The following is a 20,623-nucleotide window of genomic DNA, read 5'->3' as shown; positions in this document are numbered from 1 at the left end:
AGTCATTTGGGTCGGGTGTTTTTAGCACTGATAACCTAGTCTCAGATTTTTTTTTTAGCTTTCTTGTCAACTTTGGTATGACAATGATTGACCGTAGGAGTTCACCAGCCTCCTCTGGTCTCCCGGTGGTTGGATTCAGAGCCAGACATGGCTGTGTACCAACACTGACCCCCAGCTCTGCTAACCCCTGGCCTGTGTGGCACTGCCTTTTTTCACCTGGCTGTTGTTTGAACCCTGGCTTAACCTTAGTGTCTGCTTCTGCCAAAGAGATAATGAGAAAACATGATTATCCATATGACTTCATAATCCATTATTTGAAATGTTTTATTTTGTCTGGGGCTACTAACTGTAGCTCGGCCAAAGCAATATTTAAATCTGTCCAATACCAATAGATATGATGAAAAATGCATTTGATTTAGAATGAGAAATTCATTTGACTTCATTAACAAGCTACTAACTGGCTACTGTAGCCTTTTCTAACTCAAGCTCTAATTATTTATTCAATATATCAATATAAACCATAACAATAAAACATGTTTCAAATGCACAGCAGCAAATTATGCTTCTTTGTGAGACTAATTGCGGTGTAAAACACCAGTACAATAGAACAGTTTGTTTTCCCTACCTCAATCATTTCAAGTTATTTCAGTGAAGAGAGCGTCAACTGTTTCATGCTGTTATTTTTCCAGTGACTTGTTTTTTCTTAACAAACAAAAACACATTCAAACGCTTGCATGTTCTAGAATTTGTGGGCTGATATAGAATTCTAGTCTTGTGCAATGAATGTAGGAGCACATAATAAAAGTGTCATGTCAACAACATGCACCCCGTCTCACAATGAAATCCCATAAGAATGAGGAATTAAAGGGGCTATAAAACCAAAAGTGCATAATTCAGACAGACAGAAAAATAGACAGAAAGTGGGTGTATTTTCCTCCCTACAGCGAAGGACATTAAGTCACAATCAAACAGAGTAGATTGTGAAAAGCAAAAACTGCCCAAAGACCCTTCAGCTCAATCAATATGTGCCACCATAGAGCTATTATTTCAGCCTGATGGCTACAATTCAAGCTACATTGTTTTGAATTTAATGAATTCACAAGACAATTGAGTCATACATTAGCAAGTCCCTCCATGGACAATGGCTATTGACACACTGTTAGTGAGTGTAGGCTTGTGCACTGTTGAAATGAAGTGCTTTGTTACACCAAAACTAGTGGCAACTGAGCTGCCACCAACTTGAATGAGACAAAACCTTAACTTTGCTGGAGTATTGAAACACATCATTCTGAGGTGTTTTGAAACATTACATGGTGTGTAGTAACACCACTTAATCAAGTGTTGTGCAACACCTTGCCAGGGACTGGGAGCACTAACAGAAAAAGGTGAAAATGCTATTTTGGTGTTTCGAGTCCTGTTTAGTGGAGAATAAGATCCCTTCTCTTTTGAAGTTGATTCCTCCCTCTAAAGCTTGTAAACACCAGTATGATGTTTTGAATCCCGTCTATTACAGAATTAGATCCATTTTTCAGAAGTTTCTTAATGTTTAACATTATTTTATGTATTTGATCATTTGCCATTATACTGTATACTGTTTTGGCAGGCATTGCCAAGCACAGTGTTCAAACTACGAGCAGTAACTGGAGGTTGAACGGTAAGAACTGAAAATGTTGCAATTTCCTCTTCCATTGACAATCATGAATGTGGGAATTGGTGCTGTCCTTACTAAATGTCAATTTGCCTGAATGTTTATTAATACGTTCATTGTGATCCATTACACCACAACAATCTTAATACTAATATAGACATATACTTTTATTTCTTCAAACATGCATATAACATTGTGTGAAAGAATCATGAAGTCTAAAAATGTTGAATTACCCACAATCCTAAAAATAGAGTCACGTTCCAAGATGGGAAATTCAAGGTGATTAAAGCCAAAGACATCTAATTAGTTCAATTACTCTATCGTCTCTCTCTTTGTTTATCCTCATGAAAGATACTTACATTTTGAGCAAAATATTAAAGATGTACTATGCAGAAATCACTCTGCCATTTCCTGGTTGCTAAAATTCTAATAGTTCTCCTCATTTCAGTTTATGTGACAAAACAAGCAATGTATAGTGTAGAGAATCATTGACCCATCTAAACTGCTGTGAAATATATTTTCAATAAACAAAAATATTGTATTTTCAGCTGTTTGAAGCTGGTGACAAAATCAAAAGAAGCAAAAACTAAATGTAAGAACAGGAAGCATAGAAGTACAGCACATAGTACAGATCTACCGCTTCTTAGACATGCTTTCAATGAGAGGGATAGATCTATAACACACATTTCTACATATTGCAGCTTTAAGTTAGATTTACATTGTCTTGGTAAAATTAAATAAACAAATCATTGAAAACACTTGCATACATACATGTATTTTTTATTTTGGGGGTATTTTTACACTTTATTGAGACTGTTATGAAATGACAGAGGAATTACAGATATGGGAGAAACAGATTGAGGGGTTGGAGCGGGGGTCTTCGGTGGGAAGAGAGGTGACGTGTCTAAGCCGGGTGCGTTACCACTAGGCCAGGGGCTCTGCACGACTTGCATTCATTTTTATTCATTATATGCATTTTTTTTTTCAATTTCAATTCACCCCAGAATAATTTCTGACAGTGTGGCTGTGTGGTTGAGTGGGTAAAATTTCAACTAAATGTAACATCTTCCTTGCCCTTTCTTTATAAACTTTCAGAATAAAGCATATATTTTTTGGGGGGAGGGGGGGAGGGGGGGGATTCCACATAAAACAATCTCCAGAGACCCAATCAGTATTTAGGCTATAAACTATTTGCATTTCTAAACCATTGATTGTATGGGAAACACAGTTTTTGTGTTTTGATGCTGCCTTTTACATGCACTGAAACCCCAAGAAGTGTTTACTGCACTCTCTTAAAAACACCAATATTCAGGTTGAAGAACCAATTTGGGTGTTTCAGAGTGCTACATTTCTGTTTTAAAACACTTACTTTGGGTTTACATTCAATCACCCTTCAAACACCAGATCTCTGCACTACTGTTCACGGTTTCATTACACAATCATGGTGTTTTGAGACTTTTTATTTATACAGTAGGCCCAGAATGTACCCAACTAAAACAGCAGAGGGTGATCAAATGCAGTGTGTTGTTGTCTGTGTCTGAAATACTGCTTTCCCATAGGATTTATGGTATTTTGCCTGTAAAATAAATTGGGCAATGTTTATGACCCCCTTACACACAGGCCAATTTTTACCACATTCTTGCCTGCATAGGCCTTTTATACCTCGCATGTGCATGCCGGCATGCAGGTGGGGCGTGGTAGTAGTGGTGTGCAGATTTGGGTGGGAATCTATTTTAATAAATCCATAACAAATAAACCATTGTTAATTTGTTTAGGCAGGTCCTAAGAAACATAATACGAATAATAAAATGTATTTCCAAACCAATAGAATGGCATATTTGTAGTTTAATTATGTTACTTCCAAATGAATGAGATCAATAGTTCATTCTTTTTAAAAATCATTAAACAGACAAGACACACCCACCCCATCACAGTCAACACATAGTAAGAATATAATGGAATATAACAGAATATATATAATACAAATATTATATTTCCCACACAACTTGTGTCATGGGAATATTTTGAAACAGAGGCAAACACCATGCTTTTTTGTATCCAGGTTTCATCTCTTTCCTACCCTCACTCCACTTTGTTAGGGAGTAGCCGTCGGGTTTTATATTGAGTGTATCTTCATCAAGATACCGATAGAACATAATAGCAATCCTATTTTCAAAAGCATGCGAGTCTGGTGTTCATATTTCACAACCTCTGCGGGATTTAGGACTTGCCTATACACAATCTAGCATAATAATTAGCAAAATAATAAACCTACACTGGGCTACATTATTATATGTTAAACGTTTCTGATCAGTGATAGATGAGCGAACGAGACGAGCTTTACCACAGTCACTAGTTTGCCCATCCATAAACCAATTAACCAAAAAGGCCTAGTCTATAGGCTACAGATGGAGATTCAGTGATACAAAATCATATTGATTTAGACAAATCAGTGAAGTCACAGGCTTTTGTTCGGGATTAGGCCTAGATGCTAAACAACTGCGAATGAAGAGTAAAGTAATCTACTTGGTAAACTACATGACATGCAATCAAAATGTTTTGATAAATGATCCAACTAACCAAGATGATAATGAGCAGCACTCACTTAAATGTAGCTAGCATTTCCCTAGCCTAATTGTAACCTAACCAATATCCAAACTGAGATTCAGTGAAAAGAAAATCTGACATTGATTGATTTATCAGGAGGAGTACCCATGCTTGTCTCAAAGCAGCGCGATGGCGCTGTCCCAATCAAAACGGCGCTGAAATTATCATCTAGTTGACCACACGCGGGTAGGCTATTGCTTCAAATGTATTACATAGAATGGATGATTTTGGGAGTTCCAGTAAACAACAATTTGATAGATGCCTTCAATTGTATTAACCTACTTTATTCCAAAATGTCCGTCAATCAGTGATATTCAGTGATATTTATTCCCACAGTAATTCTTTATGGGACCCATCAAATTGTTGATAAGAAAACAGTGCATGCATGCTGGTGGGCTCTGCGAAGATGGGAGAAGTGACATGCCTTGCAAAGTTAAGAACTGGCAGGATGGTTAACTCGCGCTGCCTGGCGACCATCAAAGGTTTAAGAGCGTAGTGCGTGCGCCAATGTCGCCTCAGCATTGTGGCTACATTTCATACTAAACCCGTAGGCAGAAGTTTACCGAAATGATTTAGGCTACTATGGTCGTTAGGCGGAAATAAAAGTTTCGGCTATGATACCATCGATACCTTTCAGATATAAGGAAAAGGTGGAAAAAAGTTGGAGGTATAGTAAAGTTGACAGAAAAACGTCTTGGTATGAAAGGGATAACATGTGTCACTATGCACTCTGATATAGGCCTATAGTAGCTCTATGCCCTAATGACATTTACCGGGTGTTCTGTTTCAACAACAAATGCTGGATTGCTTTAAGCAAGGTGTTAATCTCCTTCTGCATCTTGTATAAAGCAAAAGGATGACAGACAATAGGGTTTGTTCGTAAAGGTAGCCTATAAAAAATACAACTCAAACAATAAAAAATACAACTCAAACAAAGGACACAGCACTCATTCATGCAGGTCATTCCAAAGGTCAATGTGGAAAATCAACAATATACTTTTCTAGTGTATTATTTTAACTTTCCACAATACATTTGAAATTAAAGACAACAACTTGTCATGTTTAAAGGATTATGCTCCTGTTAAATTGACACTTGATACATTAGTCATGGACAGAGAGCAGGTAGATCGAATCGTGGGGAGTCGCCACATGCGTTATGCAAACACACACACACACACACACACACAAGTTGGCACAACTGTAGGTCTACCTGAATTGCTTGCGGTTTCCAAACCTTTGAAGCACAAACTATTATTGTAGCGGTTGCCTGGCAGTGTCGGCAGTATCAGCTGCATCGCTTTCCCATGGGACTGCCAGAGACGTAGAGAGCAAGAAATAGAAGCAGGGAGATGCCGCGCTGCGCTCCACTCACACATTTGGCAAACCGCCCTTGTAGGCTAGCCTACTTCTCTCACCCTCGAGCTACTCTCCAATCCTCGCTAGACCTAATAAGTGAATTCAACAGACAACCAAGAACGTGACTGCGTTAATGTAACCGCATGGCAAGAAGCAGTAAGGTTCGTTTTTGAAACATTTTGCAAAGATATGCGAAAGCTGAGTTTTCAGTCGTGATGCTGAGAGACATTGTTGTAAATCAACAACCTCGAGCGAGAGGAAATTGACTTTCGACGGACAGGCGCAAACTCTTCTCAGCTTCAAAGACTGATGGTTATTGCTACAGAGGTAAGTAGGCAAATCACGCCTTATTACTATGTTATTAATATGTTATATACAATGTTATACAACCTTACCTTTGTATGCTGAAATTGTAGGGGTATATTTTTGGTAACTATGTGGTACTATCTGAATGAGAAAATAATTAGCTTTTATTTTGTTTGAATTTCGACATAATTTCACAAAAGGGGAAATTACATGTTTTTGCATTCAAACCAAACACTGCGCTGTGTCCTGGCTTCTATGTGATGAAACTCTATCTTTAGGCTGCTTTATTAATCTATTCCTGAATGGTTATCCCATCACGTGGAATGGCATTGTGCATACGTTCTCCGGAGGTATGGGAGATATGTTAAATACATACATTAATTCAAATTCATTTTACAGACTCCATTGCAGTCCCCTGAAATCCATATGTTATGAAAAACACCCAGTTGACATAAACCTTGCAAGCTAAGCCATATACTGTCAAATCAAGTTTCATTAATTGGCAGTAGGTTAAGATGAATAAATATCATGATTATTGGCCAGGCTTTGGCTGTGCTGCGCTATTCAGAGGAAGAAGACATCCATATCTCCAGTGTCTCCCTTGACAGCTCACAGAAAGGACTGGGGATTGAGCCATAACGCTTCTAACAGATATCATATCCCCACTGTCATGAATGGAGAATAGTGGTGGAGAGATAGGAAATAACCCCACTGTCATGAATGGAGAATAGTGGTGGAGAGATAGGAAATATCCCCACTGTCGTGAATGAAGACTGATAGAGTGGTAGAGAGAGGAGAAGGGATGTTCGTCTTTTGCCTGTCTCCTCTGTGAAAAGAAGATTTGACCTGAATGGAGAGTAGATAGAGAAGACAGAGGGGATTCAAACAGATATCACCCCTTTCATTAATGGGGAGTAGAGGTAGAGAGGGGAACGAGAGGAGAGGGGATGTTCGTCTTTTCACTTCTCTCTGTCTCCTCTGTGAAAAGAAGACTTGAACGACCTGCACTCTGATCACACTGAATTATTTCTCTTCTCCTGGCTATAAATAGTCTCATCCTGTCTGTGCTCTGAGCACCTCACAGCCCCTGGCCGGGGAATCTGTGCACTACAGGCAGGGCTAGGAATCTGTATAGACACACACACACACACACACACACACACACACACACACACACACACACACACACACACACACACACACACACACACACACACACACACACACACACACACACACACACACTGCAGTACAGTTCACTGTAGGAGCAGTCAACTGTGTCGGCTAGTATAGAGATGACCATTCTTTAAAATAACATCGAAAACGTATGTCATATGTCATGACAGTTTGTCATGAACTGATATACGTTATGGTTCCTTAATAACCTAATCAAATCTACTGGAAAGTATCTTAGAGATTACTGATAGCATAGAGCTTTCTAAATGGCATTAAATTCACTTAAGCTCCAAAGCATGAGCTGGAAATATCAAGCCTCATTTCAGACCCACTTTCTGTATTAGGATTCAGTTCCCATAAAGACATTTAAAAGGCTGGCATATTTACATCCCCTCTCACAGAGAAAATAGTATCCTTCCACCTTCTTCTAATGAGGAAAGCTGCAGGTCTTGATGTCTTGATTATTCATCCGGATGTCAAATACCCCCCCCAATAACTATTTATATAAAGGATGAGAGCCATTAATAATACTTTTTGAAGGATCCCCTTATTTCGGTCTCAGATAGAAAGGGGACAGATCTCTGCTTGTTTTGTTCCCTCTCCAGGTCAACATATCCCCCAGAGAGTAGCAGCAGCAGCGTCATCCCACAATGACCTTTGCTGCCACTGCTAGGTTGTGGTTGTTTGGTCCCTTGGGACAGGACAGAGGTGATCCGGATGGGTTCATATTGTGCGTCCCAAATGCTCCCTACATAGTGCACACATTTTGACCAGGGCCCATAGGGCATCTCGTCAAAAGTTGTGCATTGGACCCTAGTCAAAAGTGATACACTATATAGGGAATAGGATGCCATTTGGGACGCAACCATGGTGGTTAGGTATGGGAGGGTTTCGGTGGCTGCCTTCCATTTAAAGGAAACAAGACTCCCCAGGGATCCCTGATGCATCTTATAGCGCTATGCTAATGGCTGCCAAGCATCTTCACAGAGCTGTGATGTTTTACACCAAGTCAGTGCTTTTATGTGGAGTGAAGTTACTTTAACTCTCCTCCTCTCAAGTTGTCTGTTTTTTTTGGTTGACTATGTGCCCATGAGTTCCTTTGAAGGGTTCCAATATAACTCTCTGGAAACCCAAATTAATTATATTCCAAGGGAAGGAGGAAGCTGATGTGTGTGTAGTTCTATGCTTTGTGTAATTTCAGTTAGACCAGTATATGAGTGACTGAGAGTAAATGTGCATAGGCTGGATTGTTGTGTAATCACTTGAGTTCCATTTCAGTCCTGGAAATATTTTATTGGTTGAAAGCATCAATTGCTTTTCATCTGATAATCCATCTGATGAGGGCCACTGAGTGTGAGGTGACCTTATTCTGTTGAGACCATTAGCAGGTAGCCTAGCGGTGAAGAGCGTTGGGTCAGTAACCAAAATGTTTCACCGAGCCGACTAGGTGAAAAATCTGTCGATGTGCCTTTGAGCAAATGCGCTTGTAAATTGCTCTGGATAAGAGTGTCTGCTAAATGACACTTAAAAAAAACTATTGTTATTGGAAAGATTGCCTTATTGCTAGAATAATGTGACTGAATTCAGTAGCTTATAGTTTGATGTAAGGATGAATCTGTGAAAGGACTTTTGCAGTTTTCTAATCATGGATCTTTGTCTGATCCTGACACTTTTACAGAAATATCCCTGAAACTTGTACTGCAATATCCGTAAAAGGTATACAGCAACATCCTCATGATCAGGAAGAGCTGTGGTGTTTTGTGATAGAAGAAAGTGCATCCAGTCTTTCTCTCCTCCTCTCCTCCATAAAGGGCTTTCATATGGTGGCAACAAAGCAATAAAGGATAAATGTGTCATATGTACTCATGCTGGAATATATAACTTACAAAGGAAAAGCTTGGATGAAATGATTCATTCTTCAGAGTTAATGAAAGGGGCAAATACAGTTTCGTTCAGATCAGGACTCTATACTAGAATATGAAACTTGAGTGCAAGAGAAGGTGATGTTGAAATAGGGTTTCCCAAAGCAGTTTGATAACTGTGCGGCTTTCAATTTCCGCGCTCCCTTGGGAGCATGACATTTTGTTAATTCACACCAATTTATTCCCTTGCTCATACTCCAACCCCTTTTTAGCATGGGTAGAGGTTTTCCAAAATCACATGTAATGACTGAAATAATATGAGAGCTCACAGAAAGAATACCAATAGAGCTGCATGCAGTAGTAAAACGTGGTGCTGGCTTCAGAGTGGGCTGAAAGAGACAGTTGCTATGCAGCATTATACATCCTCCCTCGTGTACATGTAACAATTGAAAACACTTTAGGTGCATGTTTCAAGTTGATAGAGCGAAGAACAGTGGAGTTATTAGGGTTTAATTGAGGACGCAAAATATATATATTTTTTTACAAAGATGCCATGCAAATGTGTTCCTTATGATGAGCAAAACTGACAATCTGCCAAGGCTGACCTCGTTACTCTGGTGTACGTTCTGGTATTACCTGGCCCTTAAATGGACTCCAAAACACTACAACAACCTTTACAACAGCTTTTCAAGTTTTGTGTTACACTCATGCTAACGTCAAACCATAGGGCAGAGCTAACATCTTTCATTATCCTGTCTAAGTGATATGCACTGAGTGTACAGAACATTATGAACACCTGCTCTTTCCATGACATAGACCGACCAGGTGAATCCAGGCGAAAGCTGTGATCCCTTATTGATGTCACCTGTTAAATCCACTTCAATCGGTGTAGTTGAAGGGGAAGATACAGGCTAAAGAATGATTTTTAAGCCTTGAGACAATTGAGACATGGATTGGGCGCACCGGTTTGAGTCACCAGTTTGAGTGTGTCAAGAACTGCCATGCTGCAGGGTTTTTCACGCTCAACAGTTTCCTGTGTGTATCAAGAATGGTCCACCACCCAAAGGACATCCAGCCAGATTGACACAACTGTGGGAAGCATTGGAGTCATCATGGGCCAGCATCCCTGTGGAACTCTTTCGACACCTTGTAGAGTCCATGCCCATGTAGCCGATGCGAAATGGCTAGCTAGTTAGCGGTGGTGCGCGCTGGTAGCGTTTCAATCGGTGACGTCACTCGCTCTGAGACCTTGAAGTAGGGGGTCCCCTTGCACTGCAAGGGCCGTGGATTTTGTGGAGCGATGGGTAACGATGCTTTGAGGGTGACTGTTGACGTGTGCAGAGCATCCCTGGTTCGCGCCCAGGTCGGGGCGAGGGGACGGACGTAAAGTCTATACTGTTACACCCAGACGAATTGAGGCTGTTGTGAGGGCAAAAGGGAGTGCAACTCAATATTAGGATGATGTTCCTAATGTTTTGTACACTCAGTGTACTTCGATATTGGAAAAATTGCAATTGGGCATTGAGATATTGCAACGTGTGGAATAATAATAAGAAAGAGGAATTCCATCAAAAACAATAGGTTTGCTTAAATATCGGAGTCAGTGCAGATAGAAAGATCAATTCACAGATACTAGGAAATGTAGATCATGATATCAGCAGTATAATCTGCTACTGTTATGGGTGAAGACCTCCTCCTCCTCCTCCTCCTCCTCCTCCGCAGTATAAAAATGCCTTCCATGTCAGTTTAGGAGATTATTAATCCCTCTTCATACTCTGATTAAACATATCATCTTATACTTAATGATGTGGAGCAAGCTACAAACGACAGTACAGTACAGTAAATCGTGCTCTGTAGCATCTATGTGTATGTTTATCCAACAATATGTTTGTTTGGACCACTAACTGAACTGAGGTAAGGTAAAGGTTACATTATGGCCAAGAACAGCAGAACACAGAACTGTGGATAAGCATCTAAACTGCAATTGTATTACGTTTCTTTTTGTCCTTTATGACCGGTTAACTCTTAAAGGACAACTACAACTACAACCACAAACTGGACTGGGAGATATGGTCTAGGCCAGGGCTATTCAACTCTTACCCTACGAGGTCCAGAGCTTGCTGCTTTTCTGTTCTACCTGATAATTCATTACACCCGCCAGGTCTAATTTAGTCCCTGATTAGAGGAGAGCAATGAAAAAAAGCAGTGGAACCGGCTTTGAGGTCTGGAGTTGAGTTTGATGGGTTGTTCTTGCCGAAAAGCAGACTTCAAATCACTACTTTCGAGCAGTTTGTCTGAATTGTCAATGGTGAATCACACAGGTTTGTCTTTTTTTATTCCTTGTGTTTTCTTTCCAGTAGAGCTTTGTACCAGGATCTAAACCAATAAGTCACTGGTAGTATTGCAGCAGCAGACAGCACCGGCTGCTCTCAAAGGACCCACTTCATCCATTCTTCAAATCATAACAGCGAGAGTCACAATATTGATACAGCAAACACGTTCTGAACGGTTCAATTTTACCAATCGTTTCCAATTTCAGAGTGCTGATGATCCACCTCGGGGATAAATTGTGTGGTGATCAGCTGTGTGATGGATGGATGGTTGCAATCTTTGTCTCTCTGTCCATTCTGCAGATAGAGCTATTGTCTGTAGGTTATCATCAGACAGCTCCAGACCTGGGTTCAAATACTATTGGAAAGTGATTTAAAATACTTTATCTGGGCTTGATTAAGCTTGCCTGGTGCACTGGAACCAACATAACAGTCCAATATAACAATGTGCAAACCCCACCCATCTGGCACTCCAGTCAGGCAGGCTAAAGCATACTTTATAAGTATTTGAAAGATTTAGAATAGTATTTGAACCCAGGTCTGGATTGCTCATACAGTGGGATTGAGATCACCATGTACTGTCGACAGTTATTGATCTGAGTGAGAGTTCTCCATCTGTCACGTTAATCTGTGCACCGTGGTAGATCTATAGACCTCTATAGGATACAGTCTTCTCAGCTTCAGATCTGATAAAAGTAGCTTCCGTTCCGCCTAAGAGTTATGACTCAAAGAGGTCATAGGTCAGCAGGGAATTTACTGTAGTTAAGTCTCTCTCCTCCTCCAAGCATTTGTTTTTGTGTTTCAAGTTTTAATGTCACGTGCACAAGAAATGCCTTTCTTGCAAGCTCTAAACCCAACAATGCAGTAATTAATAACAACGTAATACAACAAAAATAACATAAGGTAGAACAAAAACACAGGAGAAATAAGAACACAAGAAAGTAAGTAAGCAAACTATACAGGGACAGTCAGTTCCAGACCATATTTACAATCTGCAGTGATACTGGTGTGAAAGTGGTTGACTTATTCCACATTGTTGTGTTACAGCCTGAATTCAAAATGTATTAAAATTAAATGTTTTTCTCAACCATGTACACACAATAGTGTGTACAAAGTGAAAACATGTTTTTAGACATTTTTGTAATTTGACAGTTTTCTTATATCGCTTTGGTACTATTTTCACAAGTTTGAGTTTGAGTTTAATTTTGTATTTTTACAGGGAGTCAACATTTCAATAAAAGTGCTGGTTTTAGCCAGCCGGCACATTTTCAACCGCAGTCCCTAGGCAGGTTATTAAAAACAATTACAATAATAATACAGACAATCAATGAGCAGTGAGCACACGCAGTGCAACATAGGACAAGCAACACATAGCATGCGGACAGAGAAACATATAGGAAGCAACACATAGCATGCAGTCCATCGGTAAATAGCCCACCCAATTTACCTACCTCATCCCCATACTGTTTTTATTGATTTACTTTTCTGCTCTTTTGCACACCAGTATCTCTACCTGCACATGACCATCTGATCATTTATCACTCCAGTGTTAATCTGCAAAATTGTAATTATTTGCCTACCTCCTCATGCCTTTTGCACACAATGTATATATACTCTTTTTTTTCTACTGTGTTATTGACTTGTTTATTGTTACCTCCATGTGTAACTCTGTGAGGTTGTCTGTTCACACTGCTATGCTTTATCTTGGCCAGGTCGCAGTTGTAAATATAAAGGTATAAAGGTGATAAAGGTGATAAAGGTGATAAAGGTGAAATAAAAATCAATTTAAAAAAGACAGAGAAACATAGAAGCAACACATAGCATGCAGACAGAACAACATAGAACAAGCAACAAGTAGCATGCAGACAGAGAAACATAGGACAAGCAACACATAGCATGTAGACAGAAAAACACAGAACAAGCAACAAGTAGCATGCAGACAGAGAAACATAGAACAAGCAACAAGTAGCATGCAGACAGAGAAACATAGAACAAGCAACAAGTAGCATGCAGACAGAAAAACATAGGACAAGCAACACGTAGCATGCAGACAGAGAAACATAGGACAAGCAACACGTAGCATGCAGACAGAAAAACATAGGACAAGCAACAAGTAGCATGCAGACAGAGAAACATAGGACAAGCAACAAGTAGCATGCAGACAGAAAAACATAGGACAAGCAACAAGTAGCATGCAGACAGAGAAACATAGAACAAGCAACAAGTAGCATGCATAGAACAAGCAACACATAGCATGCAGACAGAAAAACATAGGACAAGCAACACGTAGCATGCAGACAGAGAAACATAGGACAAGCAACACATAGCATGCAGACAGAAAAACATAGGACAAGCAACACGTAGCATGCAGACAGAAAAACATAGGACAAGCAACACGTAGCATGCAGACAGAGAAACATAGAACAAGCAACACATAGCATGCAGACAGAAAAACATAGGACAAGCAACACGTAGCATGCAGACAGAAAAACATAGGACAAGCAACACGTAGCATGCAGACAGAGAAACATAGAACAAGCAACACATAGCATGCAGACAGAAAAACATAGGACAAGCAACACGTAGCATGCAGACAGAAAACATAGGACAAGCAACACGTAGCATGCAGACATAGAACAGCAACACATAGCATGCAGACAGAAAAACATAGGACAAGCAACACGTAGCATGCAGACAGAAAAACATAGGACAAGCAACACGTGCATGAGACAGAAAAACATAGAACAAGCAACACAAGCATGCAGACAGAAAAACATAGGACAAGCAACACGTAGCATGCAGACAGAAAAACACAGAAAAGCAACACATAGCATGCAGACAGAAAAACATAGGACAAGCAACACGTAGCATGCAGACAGAAAAACATAGAACAAGCAACACATAGCATGCAGACAGAAAAACATGCAGAACAGAGCAAGACAGAGACAAGCAACACGTAGCATGCAGACAGAAAAACATAGAACAAGCAACACAACATAGGACAAGCAACACGTAGCATGCAGACAGAGAAACATAGAACAAGCAACACGTAGCATGCAGACAGAAAAACATAGAACAAGCAACACATAGCATGCAGACAGAAAAACATAGGACAAGCAACACGTAGCATGCAGACAGAAAACATAGAACAAGCAACACATAGCATGCAGACAGAAAAACATAGGACAAGCAACACGTAGCATGCAGACAGAGAAACATAGAACAAGCAACACGTAGCATGCAGACAGAAAAACATAGAACAAGCAACACATAGCATGCAGACAGAAAACATAGGACAAGCAACACGTAGCATGCAGACAGAAAAACATAGAAAGCAACACGTAGCATGCAGACAGAAAAACATAGAACAAGCAACACATAGCATGCAGACAGAAAAACATAGGACAAGCAACACGTAGCATGCAGACAGAAAAACATAGAACAAGCAACACATAGCATGCAGACAGAAAACATAGGACAACAACACGTAGCATGCAGACAGAGAAACATAGAACAAGCAACACATAGCATGCAGACAGAAAAACATAGGACAAGCAACACGTAGCATGCAGACAGAAAACATAGGACAAGCAACACGTAGCATGCAGACAGAGAAACATAGAACAAGCAACACATAGCATGCAGACAGAAAAACATAGGACAAGCAACACGTAGCATGCAGACAGAAAAACATAGGACAAGCAACACGTAGCATGCAGACAGAGAAACATAGAACAAGCAACACATAGCATGCAGACAGAAAACATAGGACAAGCAACACGTAGCATGCAGACAGAGAAACATAGGACAAGCAACAACACGTAGCATGCAGACAGAAAAACATAGAACAAGCAACAAGTAGCATGCAGACAGAAAAACATGGACAAGCAACACGTAGCATGCAGACAGAAAAACATAGAACAAGCAACACGTAGCATGCAGACAGAGAAACATGGAACAAGCAACAAGTAGCATGCAGACAGAAAAACATAGGACAAGCAACACGTAGCATGCAGACAGAAAAACATAGAACAAGCAACACGTAGCATGCAGACAGAGAAACATAGGACAAGCAACACGTAGCATGCAGACAGAAAAACATAGGACAAGCAACACGTAGCATGCAGACAGAGAAACATAGGACAAGCAACACGTAGCATGCAGACAGAAAAACATAGGACAAGCAACACGTAGCATGCAGACAGAAAAACATAGGACAAGCAACACATAGCATGCAGACAGAAAAACATAGAACAAGCAACAAAACAAAATACATAAAAGCAACAAAGTGTTTCCAAACCTCACAAGGTACAGACAACATGGAAAGCTGCAATACATAGCTAGGGATTATGTTCACAAAACTGATTGGCCTTTAGCCATGTTTTCATGTTTTTGTGAAGGTGTGATACTGTCGGTGGTGCAGTTGTATGCATCTGATGGCGGTGTGTTCCAGACATGGGAAACTCTCACAGAGAAAGCAGATTGACTAAAGGTGATTTTCCTTAAGGGAACTATACAGTCACCTCTCATGGCAGACCTTGTGGATCTGCTGCCATATGTTTGGGTTTTCTGTTTCACAAAAATCCTGAGTGGAGGGGGAGCCAGGCCATTTAGGATCTTGAATACAAGACATGCGTCTGTGAAACTCATGCTCTCTGAGGATGTAACAGTGATGATGGCTGTTGGGCTTCCTATCAAGCACTTTGAGAGCCTTTTTGTAGACAGACTGAATGGGTTTTAGTGTTGTACAGCAAGCTTGGGCCCAACTAGTCAAGCAATATGTTAGATTTGAAGTACAGGTTTGCTACCTCTCCAGTCAAACAATTTAGTATGAATTGGAAATGATCTAGGTTGAATTTGGTTATTTGAGTTACCTTTTCACCTGCTTTTTAAAAGAGAGGTTGGAATCAAGTATGATGCCAAGGTACTTAAAATTGGATACCACCCTAGAACTTCTCCCCTGACACATAGACATCTGTCTCAGTAACATCAGATACCACCTGGAGCTTCTCCCCTGACACATAGACATCTGGCTCAGTAGCATCAGATACCACCCTGGAGCTTCTCCCCTGACACATAGACATCTGGCTCAGTAGCATCAGATACCACCCTGGAGCTTCTCCCCTGACACATAGACATCTGGCTCAGTAGCATCAGATACCACCTGGAGCTTCTCCCCTGACACACAGACATCTGGCTCAGTAGCATATCAGATACCACCCTGGAGCTTCTCCCTGACACATAGACATCTGGCTCAGTAGCATCAGATACCACCCTGGAGCTTCTCCCCTGACACATAGATATCTGGCTCAGTAGCATCAGATACCACCTGGAGCTTCTCCCCTGACACATAGACATCTGGCTCAGTAGCATCAGATACCACCCTGGAGCTTCTCCCCTGACACATAGACATCTGGCTCAGTAGCATCACATACCACCCTGGAGCTTCTCCCCTGACACATAGACATCTGGCTCAGTAGCATCAGATACCACCCTGGAGCTTCTCCCCTGACACATAGACATCTAGCTCAGTAGCATCAGTTGCCCTCTTTGTGAAGAACATGCAGACAGTTTTTTTCACATCGTGATGCAGACATGAGTCACTGAGCCACTTTGTAACTTGGACGATTACCATAGTGAGTTCTTGTGCAGCTTGTTTGTTTGCTCTTTGCATGCACATACAGTACCCGTCAAAAGTTTGGGCACATCTACTCATTCAAGGGTTTCACTTTATTTTTTACTATTTTCTACCTTGTAGAATAATAGTGAAGACATCAAAACTATGAAATAACACAAACGGAATAATGTAGTAACCAAAAAATTGTTAAACAGCTTTGCACACTCTTGGCATTCTCTCAACCAGCTTCATGAGGTCACCTGGAATGCATTTCAATTAACAGGTGTGCCTTGTTAAAAGTACATTTGTGGAATTTCTTTCCTTGTTAATGTGTTTGAGCCAATCAGTTGTGTTGTGACAAGGTAGGGGTGGTATACAGAAGATAGCCCTATTTGGTAAAAGACCAAGTCCATACTATATGCAAGAACAGCTCAAATAAGCAAATAGAAACGACAGACCATCATTACTTCAAGACATGAAGGTCAGTCAATGCGGAAATTTCTGAAAGTGCTATGAACTTTGAAAGTGCTATGATGAAACTGGCTCACATGGAAAGGAAGACCTAGTTACCTCTGCTGCAGAGGATAAGTTCATTAGAGTTAACTGCACCTCAGATTGCAGACCAAATAAATGCTTCATGGAGTTTAAGTAACAGACACATCTCAAAGTCAACTGTTCAGAGAAGACTGTGAATCAGGCCATGGTCGAATTGCTACAAAGAAACGACTACTAAAGGACACCAATAATAAGAAGAGACTTGCTTGGGTCAAGAAACACGAGCAATGGACATTAGACCGGTGGAAATCTGGTCTGATGAGTCCAAATTTGAGGTTTTTGGTTCCTCTCTTTATGAGATGCGGTGTGAGTGAACGGATGATCTCAGCATGTGTGGTTCCCACCATGAAGCATGGAGGAGGAGGTGTGATGGTGTGGGGGGTGCTTTGCTGGTGACACTGTCAGTGATTTATTTTGAATTCAATGCAGACTTAACAAGCATGACTACCACTGCGTTCTGCAGCAATACACCATCCCATCTGATTTGCGCTTAATGGGACAATCTTTTTTTTCAACAGGACAATGACCCAAAACACACCTCCAGGCTGCGTAAGGCCTATTTGACCAAGAAGGAGAGTGATGGAGTGTTTCATCAGATGACCTGGCCTCCACAATCACCCGACCTCAACCCAATTGAGATGGTTTGGGATGAGTTAGCCTGCAGAGTGAATGGAAAGCAGCCAACAAGGGCTGGGAACTCCTTCAAGACTGTTGGAAAATCATTTGGGGCGGCAGGGTAGCCTAGAGCGTTGGACTAGTAACCAGAAGGTTGCAAGTTCAAACCCCTGAGCTGACAAGGTACAAATCTGTTGTTCTGCCCCTGAACAGGCAGTTAACCCACTGTTACTAGGCTGTCATTGAAAATAAGAATTTGTTCTTAACTGACTTGCCTAGTTAAATAAAGGAAAAAATAAATTCCAGTTGAAGCTGGTTGAGAGATTGCCAAGAGTGTGCAAAGCTGTAATCAAGTCAAAGGTTGGCTACTTTGAAGATTTTATTGTTTAACACTTTTTTGGTGACTACATGATTCCATATGTTATCTCATAGTTTTTATGTCTTCACTGTTATTTTACAATGTATAAAATAGTCAAATTAAGAGAAACCCTTGACTGAGTAGGTGTGTCCAAACTTTTGAGTAGTATTGTATATCACTGTATCATCTACATACATTTGAACTTCCAACCCAGTACAGACAGAAGGCAGACCATTAATATACAGTCTGAACAGGAGGGGCCCCAGTATTGTCCCTTGGGGCACGCCCACATCATAGCTCATCGCTCACCCTGACACACTGGGTTCTGCCTTCAAGGTATGATTTCATCCATCTCAAGACATCGGGGAAAAAGTTGAACTCTGACAGTTTTGTGATGATATCCTCATCACAGTATCAAAAGCTTTCCTTAGGTCTAGAAATTCACCCCCAACAACGCCCCCTTTGTCCATCTTGGAATTCACATTTTCCAGAAGAAAGCAGTTGGCCGTTTCTGTGGAGTGTTTAGCTCTGAAGCCAAACTGCATGGAGTGTAATGTGAAGGGGCTGTTGTTGAGGCTGGCAATCAGTTGCTCTGCTACACACTTTTCAGTAACCTTCAACACCACAGGTAATATACTAATGGGCCAGTAGTTACTCACGTCAGCAGGGTCACCTGATTTAAAGATGGCTGTTATTATGGCCGACTTCCATACCCTTGGAAACACCCCCTGACCAATAGATGTGTTGGTGACCTTAGTAATGGGGGCAATGAGTGACTCTGTAGTTTTTAAGAAAGTCCAGCCCAAACACATCTTTGGCTTTAGTGTTCTTTAGTGAGCTAATCACCTTGTTCACCTCTGACTGAGAAACCTCCCTTATGATGAAGACAGGTTGAGTGTCATTCACTAGTGCTGAGCCCAAGACGCCAGTGGAGGGGTTCTGTGTCAGTAACTTGACAGAATCAGGAAAGTAAGAATTGAAGGCTGTTGCTATTTGGACTGCATCCTATGTTAGACCGTCATTTACATCGAATCCAAGCTTGACATTGGTCTGAATTGACGTGGTCGCATGCCTCATCTATGGCCAGAAGGAGAGTGGCACACTCATGGGGATGGCGATTGTACACCTTCCACCTCCATGCTGAAAGAAATCCTTAATAGGTTTGAGGAAAGGAGAGTATGGGAGCAGGTATAGGGTCACGAATCGGGGATGGGCCCGAACCATGCCTGAACCACCTCTGCATGGTGGAACATGACATTGTCCCAGACAATGACATACGGTGCCTTCAGAAGGTATTCATACCCCTTGACTTATTCTACATTTTGTTGTGTTACAGCCTGAATTCCAAATGGATATTATAATAATTTTTTCTCACCCATCTACACACAATACTCAATAATGACAAAGTGAAAACATGTTTTTAGTAACTTATGCAAATGTATGAACCTTAAATACAGATATATTTTATTTACATAAGTATTCACACCCCTGAGTCAATACTTTGTAGAAGCACCTTTGGCAGCGATTACAGCTGTGAGTCTTTCTGGGTAAGTCTCTATGAGCTTTCCACACCTGGATTGTGCAACATTTGCCCATTATTCTTTTCAAAAATCTTCAAGTTCTGTCAAATTGGTTGTTGAACATGGCTAGACAACCATTTTCAAGTGTTGCCATAGATTTTCAAGTAGATTTAAGTTAAAACTGTAACTCGGCCACTCAGGAACATTCATTGCCTTCTTGGTAAGCAGCTCCATTGTAGATTTGGCCATGTGTTTTTGGTAATTGTCCTGCTGAAAGGTGAATTAATCTCCCAGTGTCTGTTGGAAAGCAGACTGAACCAGTTTTCCTCTAAGATTTTGCTTGTGCTTAGCTCCATTCTATTTATTTTTTTTATCCTGAAAAACTCCCCAGTCCTTAACGATTACAAGCATACCCATAACATGATGCAGACACCACTATGCTTGAAAATATGGAGAGTGGTACTCAGTAATGTGTTGTATTGTATTTTCCCCAAACATAACACTTTGTTTTCAGGACAATTTTTGTTGTTGTTGCAATATTACTTTAGTGCTTTGTTGCAAACAGGATGCATATTCTGTGCAGGCTTCCTTCTTTTCACTCTGTCAATTAGGTTAGTATTGTAGAGTAACTACAACGTTGTTGATCAATCCTCAGTTTTCAATCACAGCCAGT

The 20,623-nt window shown here is 40.7% G+C and overlaps 1 protein-coding gene across 1 annotated transcript in view; it reads left to right on the top strand.

Moving 5' to 3' along the window:
* Nucleotides 1-5,476: 5,476 nt before the first annotated feature.
* LOC112219144 (carbohydrate sulfotransferase 8-like) overlaps nt 5,477-20,623 on the top strand; it is a 116,443-nt gene continuing 101,296 nt past the window's right edge. Inside the window, exon 1 of the mRNA XM_042301737.1 lies at nt 5,477-5,938. The gene's annotated coding sequence lies outside the window, so the exon portion shown is untranslated. The remainder of the gene's footprint in view (nt 5,939-20,623) is intronic.

This window comes from Oncorhynchus tshawytscha, linkage group LG19, assembly GCF_018296145.1.
Source record: "Oncorhynchus tshawytscha isolate Ot180627B linkage group LG19, Otsh_v2.0, whole genome shotgun sequence".
Taxonomy (NCBI): Eukaryota; Metazoa; Chordata; class Actinopteri; order Salmoniformes; family Salmonidae; genus Oncorhynchus; species Oncorhynchus tshawytscha.
This window is presented reverse-complemented; position numbering and strand designations above follow the sequence as displayed.